This window comes from Coffea arabica, chromosome 11e (genome assembly GCF_036785885.1).
Source record: "Coffea arabica cultivar ET-39 chromosome 11e, Coffea Arabica ET-39 HiFi, whole genome shotgun sequence".
Taxonomy (NCBI): domain Eukaryota; kingdom Viridiplantae; phylum Streptophyta; class Magnoliopsida; order Gentianales; family Rubiaceae; genus Coffea; species Coffea arabica.
In genome coordinates, this window is record NC_092331.1 from 41,431,706 (window position 1) to 41,449,258 (window position 17,553).

The 17,553-nt window shown below is 39.4% G+C and overlaps 14 non-coding genes across 14 annotated transcripts; all 14 read left to right on the forward strand.

Moving 5' to 3' along the window:
* Positions 1–538: 538 nt before the first annotated feature.
* On the forward strand, positions 539–657 carry LOC140029050 (5S ribosomal RNA). Its single transcript, XR_011832955.1, has one exon. It is a non-coding gene; the product is annotated as a 5S ribosomal RNA (ribosomal RNA).
* Positions 658–1,782: 1,125 nt separating this feature from the next.
* On the forward strand, positions 1,783–1,901 carry LOC140029052 (5S ribosomal RNA). The gene has a single exon (XR_011832957.1). It is a non-coding gene; the product is annotated as a 5S ribosomal RNA (ribosomal RNA).
* Positions 1,902–3,026: 1,125 nt separating this feature from the next.
* Positions 3,027–3,145, forward strand: LOC140029053 (5S ribosomal RNA). The gene has a single exon (XR_011832958.1). It is a non-coding gene; the product is annotated as a 5S ribosomal RNA (ribosomal RNA).
* Positions 3,146–4,270: 1,125 nt separating this feature from the next.
* On the forward strand, positions 4,271–4,389 carry LOC140029054 (5S ribosomal RNA). The gene has a single exon (XR_011832959.1). It is a non-coding gene; the product is annotated as a 5S ribosomal RNA (ribosomal RNA).
* Positions 4,390–5,514: 1,125 nt separating this feature from the next.
* LOC140029055 (5S ribosomal RNA) lies at positions 5,515–5,633 on the forward strand. Its single transcript, XR_011832960.1, has one exon. It is a non-coding gene; the product is annotated as a 5S ribosomal RNA (ribosomal RNA).
* Positions 5,634–6,758: 1,125 nt separating this feature from the next.
* Positions 6,759–6,877, forward strand: LOC140029056 (5S ribosomal RNA). The gene has a single exon (XR_011832961.1). It is a non-coding gene; the product is annotated as a 5S ribosomal RNA (ribosomal RNA).
* A 1,135-nt stretch (positions 6,878–8,012) lies between these two features.
* Positions 8,013–8,131, forward strand: LOC140029057 (5S ribosomal RNA). Its single transcript, XR_011832962.1, has one exon. It is a non-coding gene; the product is annotated as a 5S ribosomal RNA (ribosomal RNA).
* A 1,125-nt stretch (positions 8,132–9,256) lies between these two features.
* LOC140029058 (5S ribosomal RNA) lies at positions 9,257–9,375 on the forward strand. Its single transcript, XR_011832963.1, has one exon. It is a non-coding gene; the product is annotated as a 5S ribosomal RNA (ribosomal RNA).
* Positions 9,376–10,500: 1,125 nt separating this feature from the next.
* LOC140029059 (5S ribosomal RNA) lies at positions 10,501–10,619 on the forward strand. Its single transcript, XR_011832964.1, has one exon. It is a non-coding gene; the product is annotated as a 5S ribosomal RNA (ribosomal RNA).
* A 1,125-nt stretch (positions 10,620–11,744) lies between these two features.
* Positions 11,745–11,863, forward strand: LOC140029060 (5S ribosomal RNA). The gene has a single exon (XR_011832965.1). It is a non-coding gene; the product is annotated as a 5S ribosomal RNA (ribosomal RNA).
* Positions 11,864–12,988: 1,125 nt separating this feature from the next.
* On the forward strand, positions 12,989–13,107 carry LOC140029061 (5S ribosomal RNA). Its single transcript, XR_011832966.1, has one exon. It is a non-coding gene; the product is annotated as a 5S ribosomal RNA (ribosomal RNA).
* Positions 13,108–14,232: 1,125 nt separating this feature from the next.
* LOC140029063 (5S ribosomal RNA) lies at positions 14,233–14,351 on the forward strand. The gene has a single exon (XR_011832968.1). It is a non-coding gene; the product is annotated as a 5S ribosomal RNA (ribosomal RNA).
* A 1,135-nt stretch (positions 14,352–15,486) lies between these two features.
* LOC140029064 (5S ribosomal RNA) lies at positions 15,487–15,605 on the forward strand. Its single transcript, XR_011832969.1, has one exon. It is a non-coding gene; the product is annotated as a 5S ribosomal RNA (ribosomal RNA).
* A 1,135-nt stretch (positions 15,606–16,740) lies between these two features.
* LOC140029065 (5S ribosomal RNA) lies at positions 16,741–16,859 on the forward strand. Its single transcript, XR_011832970.1, has one exon. It is a non-coding gene; the product is annotated as a 5S ribosomal RNA (ribosomal RNA).
* The last annotated feature ends 694 nt before the right edge of the window (positions 16,860–17,553 follow it).

The window sequence follows — 17,553 nt, forward strand, 5'->3', positions numbered from 1 at the left end:
ACACTTTTACGGTGTTTAATTTATTTTAGATTTGATTTGGAATCATTTATTTAAATTTTTATTACTTGATTATGTAATTAGTTTTGTGAGAAATTGATTTTATTAGAAATTACAGTGATAAATTAATAAATTAAAATTAAGTTTCGGGTCATTTCGGGTCGACCCGCCGCCCCGTAAACCTGAAATTTTCGGGTTCGGGTCAGCATACCTGACCCGTCACGGGTTGGCGGGTCGGGGTTCGGGTCAACAGATTTTCTGGCGGGTCTGTTGACCCGAACCCGACCCGCCAACCTGATTTGGACCCGAATTGCCACCCCTAACTGCAAGCGTGAAGGATTGATTTCATGATAATTTAGAGTTGCGGGATGAGGGAAAAAAACAGGGTGCAAATCAATAACAAAAAAAAATATAAAGTAAATAAATAAAAGGATAAGAGGAAAATGCTTGAATTGACGCTTAAAATGAATTTCGGTCTAGAAAAGCCACACTGCTTCGCAGGACGGGGTAGTTTAAAAGAATAAAGCGAAAGGAACATGGCGGGTGCGATCATACCAGCACTAATGCACCGGATCCCATCAGAACTCCGAAGTTAAGCGTGCTTGGGCGAGAGTAGTACTAGGATGGGTGACCCCCTGGGAAGTCCTCGTGTTGCACCCCTCTCTTTTTTGTTTCGAAATCCAAATTTCCTATTCGTTCTTTATCCTGTAGTAATTTAGCTCCGTCGGAACGATTGCTTAATATTTTGCTTCTTGTCGAAGCGTGAAGGAGGATCTGAAGGCGCGAGACAAATCAGGAACGGTACGGCTCGATCAAAGCCCGGATCGTCGCTCAAATTTGTCGGCGCAAATGTATCACCGCAACTAGGGGTGGCAATTTTCGACACGACCTGAAAACACGACACGAACCTAACACGAAATTAATGGGTTTGGGTTGAGGTTTCGGGAATTCGGGTCAGAATCGGGTTGGACCCGATGAACCCGAAAAGAAAACCGGTCGATTTCGGGTCAACCCGTGGTGACCTGATATGACCCGTTTACGAATTAAAAATAATTTAATAAACATAAAAATAATTTTATCTAACTAAACTAAGTTATTCTTTTTTTCAAAGGCATTAATTACTTAATCCTAAACGAATTTATTTAATTTGTGTGAAGTTGAAATTATTATACTTGGACAAATAATATATTATATTATTTTTCACTTTTGTATTGTTTTAATTTATTTTATATTTTGCTTGGGATAAAACACTTTTACGGTGTTTAATTTATTTTAGATTTGATTTGGAATCATTTATTTAAATTTTTATTACTCGATTATGTAATTAGTTTTGTGAGAAATTGATTTTATTAGAAATTACAGTGATAAATTAATAAATTAAAATTAAGTTTCGGGTCATTTCGGGTCGACCCGCCGCCCCGTAAACCTGAAATTTTCGGGTTCGGGTCAGCATACCTGACCCGTCACGGGTTGGCGGGTCGGGGTTCGGGTCAACAGATTTTCTGGCGGGTCTGTTGACCCGAACCCGACCCGCCAACCTGATTTGGACCCGAATTGCCACCCCTAACTGCAAGCGTGAAGGATTGATTTCGTGATAATTTAGAGTTGCGGGATGAGGGAAAAAAACAGGGTGCAAATCAATAACAAAAAAAAATATAAAGTAAATAAATAAAAGGATAAGAGGAAAATGCTTGAATTGACGCTTAAAATGAATTTCGGTCTAGAAAAGCCACACTGCTTCGCAGGACGGGGTAGTTTAAAAGAATAAAGCGAAAGGAACATGGCGGGTGCGATCATACCAGCACTAATGCACCGGATCCCATCAGAACTCCGAAGTTAAGCGTGCTTGGGCGAGAGTAGTACTAGGATGGGTGACCCCCTGGGAAGTCCTCGTGTTGCACCCCTCTCTTTTTTGTTTCGAAATCCAAATTTCCTATTCGTTCTTTATCCTGTAGTAATTTAGCTCCGTCGGAACGATTGCTTAATATTTTGCTTCTTGTCGAAGCGTGAAGGAGGATCTGAAGGCGCGAGACAAATCAGGAACGGTACGGCTCGATCAAAGCCCGGATCGTCGCTCAAATTTGTCGGCGCAAATGTATCACCGCAACTAGGGGTGGCAATTTTCGACACGACCTGAAAACACGACACGAACCTAACACGAAATTAATGGGTTTGGGTTGAGGTTTCGGGAATTCGGGTCAGAATCGGGTTGGATCCGATGAACCCGAAAAGAAAACCGGTCGATTTCGGGTCAACCCGTGGTGACCTGATATGACCCGTTTACGAATTAAAAATAATTTAATAAACATAAAAATAATTTTATCTAACTAAACTAAGTTATTCTTTTTTTCAAAGGCATTAATTACTTAATCCTAAACGAATTTATTTAATTTGTGTGAAGTTGAAATTATTATACTTGGACAAATAATATATTATATTATTTTTCACTTTTGTATTGTTTTAATTTATTTTATATTTTGCTTGGGATAAAACACTTTTACGGTGTTTAATTTATTTTAGATTTGATTTGGAATCATTTATTTAAATTTTTATTACTTGATTATGTAATTAGTTTTGTGAGAAATTGATTTTATTAGAAATTACAGTGATAAATTAATAAATTAAAATTAAGTTTCGGGTCATTTCGGGTCGACCCGCCGCCCCGTAAACCTGAAATTTTCGGGTTCGGGTCAGCATACCTGACCCGTCACGGGTTGGCGGGTCGGGGTTCGGGTCAACAGATTTTCTGGCGGGTCTGTTGACCCGAACCCGACCCGCCAACCTGATTTGGACCCGAATTGCCACCCCTAACTGCAAGCGTGAAGGATTGATTTCGTGATAATTTAGAGTTGCGGGATGAGGGAAAAAAACAGGGTGCAAATCAATAACAAAAAAAAATATAAAGTAAATAAATAAAAGGATAAGAGGAAAATGCTTGAATTGACGCTTAAAATGAATTTCGGTCTAGAAAAGCCACACTGCTTCGCAGGACGGGGTAGTTTAAAAGAATAAAGCGAAAGGAACATGGCGGGTGCGATCATACCAGCACTAATGCACCGGATCCCATCAGAACTCCGAAGTTAAGCGTGCTTGGGCGAGAGTAGTACTAGGATGGGTGACCCCCTGGGAAGTCCTCGTGTTGCACCCCTCTCTTTTTTGTTTCGAAATCCAAATTTCCTATTCGTTCTTTATCCTGTAGTAATTTAGCTCCGTCGGAACGATTGCTTAATATTTTGCTTCTTGTCGAAGCGTGAAGGAGGATCTGAAGGCGCGAGACAAATCAGGAACGGTACGGCTCGATCAAAGCCCGGATCGTCGCTCAAATTTGTCGGCGCAAATGTATCACCGCAACTAGGGGTGGCAATTTTCGACACGACCTGAAAACACGACACGAACCTAACACGAAATTAATGGGTTTGGGTTGAGGTTTCGGGAATTCGGGTCAGAATCGGGTTGGACCCGATGAACCCGAAAAGAAAACCGGTCGATTTCGGGTCAACCCGTGGTGACCTGATATGACCCGTTTACGAATTAAAAATAATTTAATAAACATAAAAATAATTTTATCTAACTAAACTAAGTTATTCTTTTTTTCAAAGGCATTAATTACTTAATCCTAAACGAATTTATTTAATTTGTGTGAAGTTGAAATTATTATACTTGGACAAATAATATATTATATTATTTTTCACTTTTCTATTGTTTTAATTTATTTTATATTTTGCTTGGGATAAAACACTTTTACGGTGTTTAATTTATTTTAGATTTGATTTGGAATCATTTATTTAAATTTTTATTACTTGATTATGTAATTAGTTTTGTGAGAAATTGATTTTATTAGAAATTACAGTGATAAATTAATAAATTAAAATTAAGTTTCGGGTCATTTCGGGTCGACCCGCCGCCCCGTAAACCTGAAATTTTCGGGTTCGGGTCAGCATACCTGACCCGTCACGGGTTGGCGGGTCGGGGTTCGGGTCAACAGATTTTCTGGCGGGTCTGTTGACCCGAACCCGACCCGCCAACCTGATTTGGACCCGAATTGCCACCCCTAACTGCAAGCGTGAAGGATTGATTTCGTGATAATTTAGAGTTGCGGGATGAGGGAAAAAAACAGGGTGCAAATCAATAACAAAAAAAAATATAAAGTAAATAAATAAAAGGATAAGAGGAAAATGCTTGAATTGACGCTTAAAATGAATTTCGGTCTAGAAAAGCCACACTGCTTCGCAGGACGGGGTAGTTTAAAAGAATAAAGCGAAAGGAACATGGCGGGTGCGATCATACCAGCACTAATGCACCGGATCCCATCAGAACTCCGAAGTTAAGCGTGCTTGGGCGAGAGTAGTACTAGGATGGGTGACCCCCTGGGAAGTCCTCGTGTTGCACCCCTCTCTTTTTTGTTTCGAAATCCAAATTTCCTATTCGTTCTTTATCCTGTAGTAATTTAGCTCCGTCGGAACGATTGCTTAATATTTTGCTTCTTGTCGAAGCGTGAAGGAGGATCTGAAGGCGCGAGACAAATCAGGAACGGTACGGCTCGATCAAAGCCCGGATCGTCGCTCAAATTTGTCGGCGCAAATGTATCACCGCAACTAGGGGTGGCAATTTTCGACACGACCTGAAAACACGACACGAACCTAACACGAAATTAATGGGTTTGGGTTGAGGTTTCGGGAATTCGGGTCAGAATCGGGTTGGACCCGATGAACCCGAAAAGAAAACCGGTCGATTTCGGGTCAACCCGTGGTGACCTGATATGACCCGTTTACGAATTAAAAATAATTTAATAAACATAAAAATAATTTTATCTAACTAAACTAAGTTATTCTTTTTTTCAAAGGCATTAATTACTTAATCCTAAACGAATTTATTTAATTTGTGTGAAGTTGAAATTATTATACTTGGACAAATAATATATTATATTATTTTTCACTTTTGTATTGTTTTAATTTATTTTATATTTTGCTTGGGATAAAACACTTTTACGGTGTTTAATTTATTTTAGATTTGATTTGGAATCATTTATTTAAATTTTTATTACTTGATTATGTAATTAGTTTTGTGAGAAATTGATTTTATTAGAAATTACAGTGATAAATTAATAAATTAAAATTAAGTTTCGGGTCATTTCGGGTCGACCCGCCGCCCCGTAAACCTGAAATTTTCGGGTTCGGGTCAGCATACCTGACCCGTCACGGGTTGGCGGGTCGGGGTTCGGGTCAACAGATTTTCTGGCGGGTCTGTTGACCCGAACCCGACCCGCCAACCTGATTTGGACCCGAATTGCCACCCCTAACTGCAAGCGTGAAGGATTGATTTCGTGATAATTTAGAGTTGCGGGATGAGGGAAAAAAACAGGGTGCAAATCAATAACAAAAAAAAATATAAAGTAAATAAATAAAAGGATAAGAGGAAAATGCTTGAATTGACGCTTAAAATGAATTTCGGTCTAGAAAAGCCACACTGCTTCGCAGGACGGGGTAGTTTAAAAGAATAAAGCGAAAGGAACATGGCGGGTGCGATCATACCAGCACTAATGCACCGGATCCCATCAGAACTCCGAAGTTAAGCGTGCTTGGGCGAGAGTAGTACTAGGATGGGTGACCCCCTGGGAAGTCCTCGTGTTGCACCCCTCTCTTTTTTGTTTCGAAATCCAAATTTCCTATTCGTTCTTTATCCTGTAGTAATTTAGCTCCGTCGGAACGATTGCTTAATATTTTGCTTCTTGTCGAAGCGTGAAGGAGGATCTGAAGGCGCGAGACAAATCAGGAACGGTACGGCTCGATCAAAGCCCGGATCGTCGCTCAAATTTGTCGGCGCAAATGTATCACCGCAACTAGGGGTGGCAATTTTCGACACGACCTGAAAACACGACACGAACCTAACACGAAATTAATGGGTTTGGGTTGAGGTTTCGGGAATTCGGGTCAGAATCGGGTTGGACCCGATGAACCCGAAAAGAAAACCGGTCGATTTCGGGTCAACCCGTGGTGACCTGATATGACCCGTTTACGAATTAAAAATAATTTAATAAACATAAAAATAATTTTATCTAACTAAACTAAGTTATTCTTTTTTTCAAAGGCATTAATTACTTAATCCTAAACGAATTTATTTAATTTGTGTGAAGTTGAAATTATTATACTTGGACAAATAATATATTATATTATTTTTCACTTTTGTATTGTTTTAATTTATTTTATATTTTGCTTGGGATAAAACACTTTTACGGTGTTTAATTTATTTTAGATTTGATTTGGAATCATTTATTTAAATTTTTATTACTTGATTATGTAATTAGTTTTGTGAGAAATTGATTTTATTAGAAATTACAGTGATAAATTAATAAATTAAAATTAAGTTTCGGGTCATTTCGGGTCGACCCGCCGCCCCGTAAACCTGAAATTTTCGGGTTCGGGTCAGCATACCTGACCCGTCACGGGTTGGCGGGTCGGGGTTCGGGTCAACAGATTTTCTGGCGGGTCTGTTGACCCGAACCCGACCCGCCAACCTGATTTGGACCCGAATTGCCACCCCTAACTGCAAGCGTGAAGGATTGATTTCGTGATAATTTAGAGTTGCGGGATGAGGGAAAAAAACAGGGTGCAAATCAATAACAAAAAAAAATATAAAGTAAATAAATAAAAGGATAAGAGGAAAATGCTTGAATTGACGCTTAAAATGAATTTCGGTCTAGAAAAGCCACACTGCTTCGCAGGACGGGGTAGTTTAAAAGAATAAAGCGAAAGGAACATGGCGGGTGCGATCATACCAGCACTAATGCACCGGATCCCATCAGAACTCCGAAGTTAAGCGTGCTTGGGCGAGAGTAGTACTAGGATGGGTGACCCCCTGGGAAGTCCTCGTGTTGCACCCCTCTCTTTTTTGTTTCGAAATCCAAATTTCCTATTCGTTCTTTATCCTGTAGTAATTTAGCTCCGTCGGAACGATTGCTTAATATTTTGCTTCTTGTCGAAGCGTGAAGGAGGATCTGAAGGCGCGAGACAAATCAGGAACGGTACGGCTCGATCAAAGCCCGGATCGTCGCTCAAATTTGTCGGCGCAAATGTATCACCGCAACTAGGGTTGGAAATTTTCGACACGACCTGAAAACACGACACGAACCTAACACGAAATTAATGGGTTTGGGTTGAGGTTTCGGGAATTCGGGTCAGAATCGGGTTGGACCCGATGAACCCGAAAAGAAAACCGGTCGATTTCGGGTCAACCCGTGGTGACCTGATATGACCCGATATGACCCGTTTACGAATTAAAAATAATTTAATAAACATAAAAATAATTTTATCTAACTAAACTAAGTTATTCTTTTTTTCAAAGGCATTAATTACTTAATCCTAAACGAATTTATTTAATTTGTGTGAAGTTGAAATTATTATACTTGGACAAATAATATATTATATTATTTTTCACTTTTGTATTGTTTTAATTTATTTTATATTTTGCTTGGGATAAAACACTTTTACGGTGTTTAATTTATTTTAGATTTGATTTGGAATCATTTATTTAAATTTTTATTACTTGATTATGTAATTAGTTTTGTGAGAAATTGATTTTATTAGAAATTACAGTGATAAATTAATAAATTAAAATTAAGTTTCGGGTCATTTCGGGTCGACCCGCCGCCCCGTAAACCTGAAATTTTCGGGTTCGGGTCAGCATACCTGACCCGTCACGGGTTGGCGGGTCGGGGTTCGGGTCAACAGATTTTCTGGCGGGTCTGTTGACCCGAACCCGACCCGCCAACCTGATTTGGACCCGAATTGCCACCCCTAACTGCAAGCGTGGAGGATTGATTTCATGATAATTTAGAGTTGCGGGATGAGGGAAAAAAACAGGGTGCAAATCAATAACAAAAAAATATATAAAGTAAATAAATAAAAGGATAAGAGGAAAATGCTTGAATTGACGCTTAAAATGAATTTCGGTCTAGAAAAGCCACACTGCTTCGCAGGACGGGGTAGTTTAAAAGAATAAAGCGAAAGGAACATGGCGGGTGCGATCATACCAGCACTAATGCACCGGATCCCATCAGAACTCCGAAGTTAAGCGTGCTTGGGCGAGAGTAGTACTAGGATGGGTGACCCCCTGGGAAGTCCTCGTGTTGCACCCCTCTCTTTTTTGTTTCGAAATCCAAATTTCCTATTCGTTCTTTATCCTGTAGTAATTTAGCTCCGTCGGAACGATTGCTTAATATTTTGCTTCTTGTCGAAGCGTGAAGGAGGATCTGAAGGCGCGAGACAAATCAGGAACGGTACGGCTCGATCAAAGCCCGGATCGTCGCTCAAATTTGTCGGCGCAAATGTATCACCGCAACTAGGGGTGGCAATTTTCGACACGACCTGAAAACACGACACGAACCTAACACGAAATTAATGGGTTTGGGTTGAGGTTTCGGGAATTCGGGTCAGAATCGGGTTGGACCCGATGAACCCGAAAAGAAAACCGGTCGATTTCGGGTCAACCCGTGGTGACCTGATATGACCCGTTTACGAATTAAAAATAATTTAATAAACATAAAAATAATTTTATCTAACTAAACTAAGTTATTCTTTTTTTCAAAGGCATTAATTACTTAATCCTAAACGAATTTATTTAATTTGTGTGAAGTTGAAATTATTATACTTGGACAAATAATATATTATATTATTTTTCACTTTTGTATTGTTTTAATTTATTTTATATTTTGCTTGGGATAAAACACTTTTACGGTGTTTAATTTATTTTAGATTTGATTTGGAATCATTTATTTAAATTTTTATTACTTGATTATGTAATTAGTTTTGTGAGAAATTGATTTTATTAGAAATTACAGTGATAAATTAATAAATTAAAATTAAGTTTCGGGTCATTTCGGGTCGACCCGCCGCCCCGTAAACCTGAAATTTTCGGGTTCGGGTCAGCATACCTGACCCGTCACGGGTTGGCGGGTCGGGGTTCGGGTCAACAGATTTTCTGGCGGGTCTGTTGACCCGAACCCGACCCGCCAACCTGATTTGGACCCGAATTGCCACCCCTAACTGCAAGCGTGAAGGATTGATTTCGTGATAATTTAGAGTTGCGGGATGAGGGAAAAAAGCAGGGTGCAAATCAATAACAAAAAAAAATATAAAGTAAATAAATAAAAGGATAAGAGGAAAATGCTTGAATTGACGCTTAAAATGAATTTCGGTCTAGAAAAGCCACACTGCTTCGCAGGACGGGGTAGTTTAAAAGAATAAAGCGAAAGGAACATGGCGGGTGCGATCATACCAGCACTAATGCACCGGATCCCATCAGAACTCCGAAGTTAAGCGTGCTTGGGCGAGAGTAGTACTAGGATGGGTGACCCCCTGGGAAGTCCTCGTGTTGCACCCCTCTCTTTTTTGTTTCGAAATCCAAATTTCCTATTCGTTCTTTATCCTGTAGTAATTTAGCTCCGTCGGAACGATTGCTTAATATTTTGCTTCTTGTCGAAGCGTGAAGGAGGATCTGAAGGCGCGAGACAAATCAGGAACGGTACGGCTCGATCAAAGCCCGGATCGTCGCTCAAATTTGTCGGCGCAAATGTATCACCGCAACTAGGGGTGGCAATTTTCGACACGACCTGAAAACACGACACGAACCTAACACGAAATTAATGGGTTTGGGTTGAGGTTTCGGGAATTCGGGTCAGAATCGGGTTGGACCCGATGAACCCGAAAAGAAAACCGGTCGATTTCGGGTCAACCCGTGGTGACCTGATATGACCCGTTTACGAATTAAAAATAATTTAATAAACATAAAAATAATTTTATCTAACTAAACTAAGTTATTCTTTTTTTCAAAGGCATTAATTACTTAATCCTAAACGAATTTATTTAATTTGTGTGAAGTTGAAATTATTATACTTGGACAAATAATATATTATATTATTTTTCACTTTTGTATTGTTTTAATTTATTTTATATTTTGCTTGGGATAAAACACTTTTACGGTGTTTAATTTATTTTAGATTTGATTTGGAATCATTTATTTAAATTTTTATTACTTGATTATGTAATTAGTTTTGTGAGAAATTGATTTTATTAGAAATTACAGTGATAAATTAATAAATTAAAATTAAGTTTCGGGTCATTTCGGGTCGACCCGCCGCCCCGTAAACCTGAAATTTTCGGGTTCGGGTCAGCATACCTGACCCGTCACGGGTTGGCGGGTCGGGGTTCGGGTCAACAGATTTTCTGGCGGGTCTGTTGACCCGAACCCGACCCGCCAACCTGATTTGGACCCGAATTGCCACCCCTAACTGCAAGCGTGAAGGATTGATTTCGTGATAATTTAGAGTTGCGGGATGAGGGAAAAAAACAGGGTGCAAATCAATAACAAAAAAAAATATAAAGTAAATAAATAAAAGGATAAGAGGAAAATGCTTGAATTGACGCTTAAAATGAATTTCGGTCTAGAAAAGCCACACTGCTTCGCAGGACGGGGTAGTTTAAAAGAATAAAGCGAAAGGAACATGGCGGGTGCGATCATACCAGCACTAATGCACCGGATCCCATCAGAACTCCGAAGTTAAGCGTGCTTGGGCGAGAGTAGTACTAGGATGGGTGACCCCCTGGGAAGTCCTCGTGTTGCACCCCTCTCTTTTTTGTTTCGAAATCCAAATTTCCTATTCGTTCTTTATCCTGTAGTAATTTAGCTCCGTCGGAACGATTGCTTAATATTTTGCTTCTTGTCGAAGCGTGAAGGAGGATCTGAAGGCGCGAGACAAATCAGGAACGGTACGGCTCGATCAAAGCCCGGATCGTCGCTCAAATTTGTCGGCGCAAATGTATCACCGCAACTAGGGGTGGCAATTTTCGACACGACCTGAAAACACGACACGAACCTAACACGAAATTAATGGGTTTGGGTTGAGGTTTCGGGAATTCGGGTCAGAATCGGGTTGGACCCGATGAACCCGAAAAGAAAACCGGTCGATTTCGGGTCAACCCGTGGTGACCTGATATGACCCGTTTACGAATTAAAAATAATTTAATAAACATAAAAATAATTTTATCTAACTAAACTAAGTTATTCTTTTTTTCAAAGGCATTAATTACTTAATCCTAAACGAATTTATTTAATTTGTGTGAAGTTGAAATTATTATACTTGGACAAATAATATATTATATTATTTTTCACTTTTGTATTGTTTTAATTTATTTTATATTTTGCTTGGGATAAAACACTTTTACGGTGTTTAATTTATTTTAGATTTGATTTGGAATCATTTATTTAAATTTTTATTACTTGATTATGTAATTAGTTTTGTGAGAAATTGATTTTATTAGAAATTACAGTGATAAATTAATAAATTAAAATTAAGTTTCGGGTCATTTCGGGTCGACCCGCCGCCCCGTAAACCTGAAATTTTCGGGTTCGGGTCAGCATACCTGACCCGTCACGGGTTGGCGGGTCGGGGTTCGGGTCAACAGATTTTCTGGCGGGTCTGTTGACCCGAACCCGACCCGCCAACCTGATTTGGACCCGAATTGCCACCCCTAACTGCAAGCGTGGAGGATTGATTTCATGATAATTTAGAGTTGCGGGATGAGGGAAAAAAACAGGGTGCAAATCAATAACAAAAAAATATATAAAGTAAATAAATAAAAGGATAAGAGGAAAATGCTTGAATTGACGCTTAAAATGAATTTCGGTCTAGAAAAGCCACACTGCTTCGCAGGACGGGGTAGTTTAAAAGAATAAAGCGAAAGGAACATGGCGGGTGCGATCATACCAGCACTAATGCACCGGATCCCATCAGAACTCCGAAGTTAAGCGTGCTTGGGCGAGAGTAGTACTAGGATGGGTGACCCCCTGGGAAGTCCTCGTGTTGCACCCCTCTCTTTTTTGTTTCGAAATCCAAATTTCCTATTCGTTCTTTATCCTGTAGTAATTTAGCTCCGTCGGAACGATTGCTTAATATTTTGCTTCTTGTCGAAGCGTGAAGGAGGATCTGAAGGCGCGAGACAAATCAGGAACGGTACGGCTCGATCAAAGCCCGGATCGTCGCTCAAATTTGTCGGCGCAAATGTATCACCGCAACTAGGGGTGGCAATTTTCGACACGACCTGAAAACACGACACGAACCTAACACGAAATTAATGGGTTTGGGTTGAGGTTTCGGGAATTCGGGTCAGAATCGGGTTGGACCCGATGAACCCGAAAAGAAAACCGGTCGATTTCGGGTCAACCCGTGGTGACCTGATATGACCCGTTTACGAATTAAAAACAATTTAATAAACATAAAAATAATTTTATCTAACTAAACTAAGTTATTCTTTTTTTCAAAGGCATTAATTACTTAATCCTAAACGAATTTATTTAATTTGTGTGAAGTTGAAATTATTATACTTGGACAAATAATATATTATATTATTTTTCACTTTTGTATTGTTTTAATTTATTTTATATTTTGCTTGGGATAAAACACTTTTACGGTGTTTAATTTATTTTAGATTTGATTTGGAATCATTTATTTAAATTTTTATTACTTGATTATGTAATTAGTTTTGTGAGAAATTGATTTTATTAGAAATTACAGTGATAAATTAATAAATTAAAATTAAGTTTCGGGTCATTTCGGGTCGACCCGCCGCCCCGTAAACCTGAAATTTTCGGGTTCGGGTCAGCATACCTGACCCGTCACGGGTTGGCGGGTCGGGGTTCGGGTCAACAGATTTTCTGGCGGGTCTGTTGACCCGAACCCGACCCGCCAACCTGATTTGGACCCGAATTGCCACCCCTAACTGCAAGCGTGAAGGATTGATTTCGTGATAATTTAGAGTTGCGGGATGAGGGAAAAAAACAGGGTGCAAATCAATAACAAAAAAAAATATAAAGTAAATAAATAAAAGGATAAGAGGAAAATGCTTGAATTGACGCTTAAAATGAATTTCGGTCTAGAAAAGCCACACTGCTTCGCAGGACGGGGTAGTTTAAAAGAATAAAGCGAAAGGAACATGGCGGGTGCGATCATACCAGCACTAATGCACCGGATCCCATCAGAACTCCGAAGTTAAGCGTGCTTGGGCGAGAGTAGTACTAGGATGGGTGACCCCCTGGGAAGTCCTCGTGTTGCACCCCTCTCTTTTTTGTTTCGAAATCCAAATTTCCTATTCGTTCTTTATCCTGTAGTAATTTAGCTCCGTCGGAACGATTGCTTAATATTTTGCTTCTTGTCGAAGCGTGAAGGAGGATCTGAAGGCGCGAGACAAATCAGGAACGGTACGGCTCGATCAAAGCCCGGATCGTCGCTCAAATTTGTCGGCGCAAATGTATCACCGCAACTAGGGGTGGCAATTTTCGACACGACCTGAAAACACGACACGAACCTAACACGAAATTAATGGGTTTGGGTTGAGGTTTCGGGAATTCGGGTCAGAATCGGGTTGGACCCGATGAACCCGAAAAGAAAACCGGTCGATTTCGGGTCAACCCGTGGTGACCTGATATGACCCGTTTACGAATTAAAAATAATTTAATAAACATAAAAATAATTTTATCTAACTAAACTAAGTTATTCTTTTTTTCAAAGGCATTAATTACTTAATCCTAAACGAATTTATTTAATTTGTGTGAAGTTGAAATTATTATACTTGGACAAATAATATATTATATTATTTTTCACTTTTGTATTGTTTTAATTTATTTTATATTTTGCTTGGGATAAAACACTTTTACGGTGTTTAATTTATTTTAGATTTGATTTGGAATCATTTATTTAAATTTTTATTACTTGATTATGTAATTAGTTTTGTGAGAAATTGATTTTATTAGAAATTACAGTTATAAATTAATAAATTAAAATTAAGTTTCGGGTCATTTCGGGTCGACCCGCCGCCCCGTAAACCTGAAATTTTCGGGTTCGGGTCAGCATACCTGACCCGTCACGGGTTGGCGGGTCGGGGTTCGGGTCAACAGATTTTCTGGCGGGTCTGTTGACCCGAACCCGACCCGCCAACCTGATTTGGACCCGAATTGCCACCCCTAACTGCAAGCGTGAAGGATTGATTTCATGATAATTTAGAGTTGCGGGATGAGGGAAAAAAACAGGGTGCAAATCAATAACAAAAAAAAATATAAAGTAAATAAATAAAAGGATAAGAGGAAAATGCTTGAATTGACGCTTAAAATGAATTTCGGTCTAGAAAAGCCACACTGCTTCGCAGGACGGGGTAGTTTAAAAGAATAAAGCGAAAGGAACATGGCGGGTGCGATCATACCAGCACTAATGCACCGGATCCCATCAGAACTCCGAAGTTAAGCGTGCTTGGGCGAGAGTAGTACTAGGATGGGTGACCCCCTGGGAAGTCCTCGTGTTGCACCCCTCTCTTTTTTGTTTCGAAATCCAAATTTCCTATTCGTTCTTTATCCTGTAGTAATTTAGCTCCGTCGGAACGATTGCTTAATATTTTGCTTCTTGTCGAAGCGTGAAGGAGGATCTGAAGGCGCGAGACAAATCAGGAACGGTACGGCTCGATCAAAGCCCGGATCGTCGCTCAAATTTGTCGGCGCAAATGTATCACCGCAACTAGGGGTGGCAATTTTCGACACGACCTGAAAACACGACACGAACCTAACACGAAATTAATGGGTTTGGGTTGAGGTTTCGGGAATTCGGGTCAGAATCGGGTTGGACCCGATGAACCCGAAAAGAAAACCGGTCGATTTCGGATCAACCCGTGGTGACCTGATATGACCCGATATGACCCGTTTACGAATTAAAAATAATTTAATAAACATAAAAATAATTTTATCTAACTAAACTAAGTTATTCTTTTTTTCAAAGGCATTAATTACTTAATCCTAAACGAATTTATTTAATTTGTGTGAAGTTGAAATTATTATACTTGGACAAATAATATATTATATTATTTTTCACTTTTGTATTGTTTTAATTTATTTTATATTTTGCTTGGGATAAAACACTTTTACGGTGTTTAATTTATTTTAGATTTGATTTGGAATCATTTATTTAAATTTTTATTACTTGATTATGTAATTAGTTTTGTGAGAAATTGATTTTATTAGAAATTACAGTGATAAATTAATAAATTAAAATTAAGTTTCGGGTCATTTCGGGTCGACCCGCCGCCCCGTAAACCTGAAATTTTCGGGTTCGGGTCAGCATACCTGACCCGTCACGGGTTGGCGGGTCGGGGTTCGGGTCAACAGATTTTCTGGCGGGTCTGTTGACCCGAACCCGACCCGCCAACCTGATTTGGACCCGAATTGCCACCCCTAACTGCAAGCGTGAAGGATTGATTTCGTGATAATTTAGAGTTGCGGGATGAGGGAAAAAAACAGGGTGCAAATCAATAACAAAAAAATATATAAAGTAAATAAATAAAAGGATAAGAGGAAAATGCTTGAATTGACGCTTAAAATGAATTTCGGTCTAGAAAAGCCACACTGCTTCGCAGGACGGGGTAGTTTAAAAGAATAAAGCGAAAGGAACATGGCGGGTGCGATCATACCAGCACTAATGCACCGGATCCCATCAGAACTCCGAAGTTAAGCGTGCTTGGGCGAGAGTAGTACTAGGATGGGTGACCCCCTGGGAAGTCCTCGTGTTGCACCCCTCTCTTTTTTGTTTCGAAATCCAAATTTCCTATTCGTTCTTTATCCTGTAGTAATTTAGCTCCGTCGGAACGATTGCTTAATATTTTGCTTCTTGTCGAAGCGTGAAGGAGGATCTGAAGGCGCGAGACAAATCAGGAACGGTACGGCTCGATCAAAGCCCGGATCGTCGCTCAAATTTGTCGGCGCAAATGTATCACCGCAACTAGGGGTGGCAATTTTCGACACGACCTGAAAACACGACACGAACCTAACACGAAATTAATGGGTTTGGGTTGAGGTTTCGGGAATTCGGGTCAGAATCGGGTTGGACCCGATGAACCCGAAAAGAAAACCGGTCGATTTCGGGTCAACCCGTGGTGACCTGATATGACCCGATATGACCCGTTTACGAATTAAAAATAATTTAATAAACATAAAAATAATTTTATCTAACTAAACTAAGTTATTCTTTTTTTCAAAGGCATTAATTACTTAATCCTAAACGAATTTATTTAATTTGTGTGAAGTTGAAATTATTATACTTGGACAAATAATATATTATATTATTTTTCACTTTTGTATTGTTTTAATTTATTTTATATTTTGCTTGGGATAAAACACTTTTACGGTGTTTAATTTATTTTAGATTTGATTTGGAATCATTTATTTAAATTTTTATTACTTGATTATGTAATTAGTTTTGTGAGAAATTGATTTTATTAGAAATTACAGTGATAAATTAATAAATTAAAATTAAGTTTCGGGTCATTTCGGGTCGACCCGCCGCCCCGTAAACCTGAAATTTTCGGGTTCGGGTCAGCATACCTGACCCGTCACGGGTTGGCGGGTCGGGGTTCGGGTCAACAGATTTTCTGGCGGGTCTGTTGACCCGAACCCGACCCGCCAACCTGATTTGGACCCGAATTGCCACCCCTAACTGCAAGCGTGAAGGATTGATTTCGTGATAATTTAGAGTTGCGGGATGAGGGAAAAAAACAGGGTGCAAATCAATAACAAAAAAAAATATAAAGTAAATAAATAAAAGGATAAGAGGAAAATGCTTGAATTGACGCTTAAAATGAATTTCGGTCTAGAAAAGCCACACTGCTTCGCAGGACGGGGTAGTTTAAAAGAATAAAGCGAAAGGAACATGGCGGGTGCGATCATACCAGCACTAATGCACCGGATCCCATCAGAACTCCGAAGTTAAGCGTGCTTGGGCGAGAGTAGTACTAGGATGGGTGACCCCCTGGGAAGTCCTCGTGTTGCACCCCTCTCTTTTTTGTTTCGAAATCCAAATTTCCTATTCGTTCTTTATCCTGTAGTAATTTAGCTCCGTCGGAGCTATTGCTTAATATTTTGCTTCTTGTCGAAGCGTGAAGGAGGATCTGAAGGCGCGAGACAAATCAGGAACGGTACGGCTCGATCAAAGCCCGGATCGTCGCTCAAATTTGTCGGCGCAAATGTATCACCGCAACTAGGGGTGGCAATTTTCGACACGACCTGAAAACACGACACGAACCTAACACGAAATTAATGGGTTTGGGTTGAGGTTTCGGGAATTCGGGTCAGAATCGGGTTGGACCCGATGAACCCGAAAAGAAAACCGGTCGATTTCGGGTCAACCCGTGGTGACCTGATATGACCCGATATGACCCGTTTACGAATTAAAAATAATTTAATAAACATAAAAATAATTTTATCTAACTAAACTAAGTTATTCTTTTTTTCAAAGGCATTAATTACTTAATCCTAAACGAATTTATTTAATTTGTGTGAAGTTGAAATTATTATACTTGGACAAATAATATATTATATTATTTTTCACTTTTGTATTGTTTTAATTTATTTTATATTTTGCTTGGGATAAAACACTTTTACGGTGTTTAATTTATTTTAGATTTGATTTGGAATCATTTATTTAAATTTTTATTACTTGATTATGTAATTAGTTTTGTGAGAAATTGA